Here is a 4,370-nt window from a genome sequence, read left to right on the forward strand (position 1 = left end):
CATACCAACCGATATTTCATACTAACCAATCGACATCCCAATTATAATACCAGCAGCTTCTTCTTCTACTTCTTCCATATCAACTTGTCATAAACAACTCATAACTAATAATAAAACTTTGAATTTTAAAAGAAAGTGATGAATCACCTACCGTCTGCTAGTGATGGCCCAGCTCCTCCTGCCTGATGCACTGCTCCCAATACAACTCCTGAATCAATCAGATTGCACTACATTATTAATCCATTATTATTTCTCCTACGTGCCTAAATTTGAAGCACGTAATATCTTTTATTTAATTGGGGTTTACACCAAAATTTTCATTCATTTGTCACCTCATTTTCAACATATAGTTTTAATCAATTTTCTTCTTTTAACTCACTTAAAGAATTCTACCATGAACTTTTCCTACCATTTATTTATTCCTTCTTATCACATTCTTATGATGTTTCTTCACTTGTTTATATTTTGAATACTTCAAATAAGATAAAGAATATCATTTCTCAAACATAAAACAATCAAAACCTCATTCCTATATTTCCTCATCTTTAATTACAAGTTTTTTTTTCTTCAAAATTATTTAATTTCTTTCTTAATTACTACTTACATTCACTATTTCTATACTATTCTACCTCAATTCCATCATGTTTACTATTTTTCTCAAAATCCTCATAAGAACCCTAATTTAAAAAAAAAATCAAGATTATAAGAAATTAAATCAAATTTTATTGTCATTGTTTGATAACTCACTCAAATAAACCCAAAATCACTTTATTTAAGTAATAATCTAAACTTTTCATGCTTACCAATATAAGTTCTCCCAACGTTTCTTCTCCTCCTAGTGTGGCCAGCCCTCCTCACCTTTCTGATATCTTCCTTCACTTGATTCGTCCTTAATTTAATGTTCCAAGTCTTTCAATCTTACAAGTTTCAAACCTCTCTCTCTCACTCACTTTTTTCTTGTTTTTCTCTTAATTTCTCACATTCTTCTTTTATTTTCTTTTCACATTTGTTACTGCCCAGTCGGCAGTTCATAACAGAAAAGGGACCGCCTTGTTTTATTTTTAATGGTAAATTACCATTTTACCCTTAATGAGTATTTTTGCTTCGATTTGACGGTCCTTATTCTTTGCTAGCACTACCAAGCTCCGTTCATCCTAAACTTTTAACCAGATTTTATTCAATATATTTTAAGGTTTCCCATAAAATTTTAGCTCAATTTGATGGTCGGATTTCAAATTACATCCAATAACATAAAACTTGTCAAATTATGATTTTTCGTCAAATTTTTGAATTTCTTTAAAAATTCTGAAATTTTAACTCAATCTAAGGAATCATATTAGAAGGCTCCATGTAAATTTTCAGAAATTTCTGATAACCCGATCGAGAGTTACAAAATTTTTTCTTTTTGTTTTACATGAAACTAGTTAATTTATAATTTTTCGCCCGGGGATTTTACAATTATACAACTAAAAAAATTATTAGCACTTTTAATATTTAAAAAAATTAGTTGAACCCAAAAAGGCAAATAAAATAATACATACGCAAGGTTAATTTAGTCATGTAATTTTTCGAGCTATTAATTATAATTCCAACCAAATTACAAAATGCTTAATTTTCCAAATTAATAATAATAATAAGAAGAAGAACGATAACAATAAAAACCACCTTTGCATGCACAAAATAATGAGCATTGGCATTTAGCCCGATGAGCTCCCTCTCCCATAACTACCATCCAAAACAACCAAACCATACTCTTCAAAGCTTCCACAATCCTGTAATGACCAAACAATATCAAAGGCTGTCATAGTAAAAAACCAATGTTAATGTTTTTGAAAAAATTTCCCGAGCTCTACCTTCTCCGTTGCTATTAATATCCAGGATTCAACCATCAACAACAATCTACTTTCTCTCTCTCTCTCTCTAAAAAAATAAAAAAACTTTGAAAAAATAAATGAAATTTCCACTCTCTCTATAAATAGTCTTTTTTTTTTACTCTTCAAAACGCCCTCTCATGCTCTCTCATTATTATTTAAAACTCTAATTTATCATTGTTTGATTCAGTTATCGACTAAAATTAGAGAGAGAGAGAGAGAAGTGAAACTGCTAGGCGAAATGTTTGAAACAGCGATGTTGGAGTTTTTAGTGCCGGGAGATCTAGGTGACGGTGACGGCTCCGATATTTGTGATCGCGGCTTACTGGTCTTTCTTGTGGAGGTGGCAGAGATGATATTGGTGATTTAAGAGAATTTTGGACATGGCATTGATGATAAGGACAAGGATAGCTTACGGGTTATTTTTATGTTAATCTTGATTCTTATTATCTTTTTTAAACTTTGATTTTTTCATTCGATGAGATTTTTTTAATATGCCGAGATAGATTTTTGTGGTTTTTAGTTTGTTTTCATGAATTCAATTTCGTGTCAAATCTTGATATCTTAACATTATTTTTTATATGTTTTTTGGGTTTTAAATGTATAATTTGATTCTTTCTTTATTTTTATTTGATTTTTTATTGTTTTAGATAATTAGTGTTCTCGTTGTGGATTGTCTGAATGCTTGAAGATTTTTTTCATGAATTTTGTGTGGGCAATGTCATTGATACTTTGAAAAAGTCCAATCTTTTTTCAAAAAATAAAATAAAATAAAATAAAACTCTGATGTGTAATTGGTTTTCGATGATTAATATTTTCAATGCAAATAGTTTGATTTCTTTGTTTGTTGTTGGTGGGAAAGTATTAATTTGGTTTCTGTCTCATGTTGTTGGGTTATTTTTTTGCAATTTCACGTGTTTCCTTGCTCTTGTGGATATCAACACTTCTACTTTCCTTGTCGATTCAAGGAAGCTTAGTGCATAATTACATTGTTGGGCTTTGGGACATTTTTGAAATTTACCAGAACACAGTAGTATGTTGATAACTTTTAGTCTGTTTATAGATGTGCAGTAGAGTGAAGACCCAATCTATTAGGGCATCCAAACATTTGGATTATGGAATTCGCCTCTAACACTCAGGTTTTTTTTTCTTTTCATCTACCCATTTTTTACTCTCAGGTAAAGATCTTGATGTTGTTCTTAAAGCTACTCCTGTATTACCTGAAAGAGAAGCTAGGATCATTATTGTCCAAATATTTCAAGGCCTTGTATCCTTGAATAAGAGAGCACAAAAGATTATCCATTATGATCTAAAGCTCGTGAATGTTTTTTTTTTTTTATGGATTCGATATCGCAAAAGTTACTGATTTTGGTCTTAGCAAGATAGTGGAGGGAGATGTTGGATCCCAGGGAATGGAACTTACATCTCAGGGAGCTGGAACTTATTGGCAAGTAACACTAAAGTTTGTCATCTGTGATTTTGGATGTTGTAAATAAATGTTTGATCTTTTGCTTCAAGAAATAAATGCACTTACAGTAAGTTCCTAGACAATTATTTCCCACTCTCTTGATAAATCTTCTCTAGTTTAGCTATATGGGCAAAATTCCGATTCCGTTTTCTTCTTTTGTAATTTTAGGTATTTGCCACCAGAATGCTTTGAGCTCAGCAAGACCCCTTTAATATCATTGAAGGTATATTTCTCCCCATCAAGGACATTTAGTCATAGCCATAGCCATAGCCAAGAGAATAAAATGCATTTACTGAAATGAGAATGTCCCTATTTTTTTAGGATTCATGGTACTCTTACTCGTTGCTCACCTGCTATTCAGTGATTGAGTCTATTTAGACCTCCATGAAAATTTCAAAGAGTTGGTTATCACATAATAAAATTGACTGCTTAAGCTTCATCCATTTAACCTTATTTAAAATGCCCTTTCTTGGGATGCAGATTGATGTCTGGTCAGCTGGAGTTCTGTTTTAAGGAACTGATTGGATCTTGGTTAATTTATTAATTTTTCTTTTGAGCCTTCTTTGTTTCATCAATTTATCTGACTTTATGTGGATTCTCTATCTTTTAGACATTACCCAAGTAACCCTCACTCAAAATTATAATTATTGAACTTGACATGGTTAGAAGAATAGCTCAAAACCTAATATATATGGGTTTTCTTTTGAATTTGAATGGACATTGACTAGTCAAACTAAGATGAAACCTAATATTATGAATTTTAAAAATTTTTATTTTCAATTATTTTTTTTAAATAATATTATTTTAGGATAAATTTAGATTGTCTATTATAATTTATGAGTTTATCCATCAACTCACAATATGAATCTTGAATTAAATTTAATAACTATGAGAAAAACGTTTTTCTTCATAATGACATAAAAGAGTGACATAAAAAGAGGACCTATTTGTATTAAAATGAAAATATTTTTATCACATATTATAATAATATGGGTATTCCTAAATCCATGGGGATCCCATTAGTACTTGAG

Source organism: Populus nigra, chromosome 13, assembly GCF_951802175.1.
Source record: "Populus nigra chromosome 13, ddPopNigr1.1, whole genome shotgun sequence".
NCBI classification, from domain to species: Eukaryota; Viridiplantae; Streptophyta; class Magnoliopsida; order Malpighiales; family Salicaceae; genus Populus; species Populus nigra.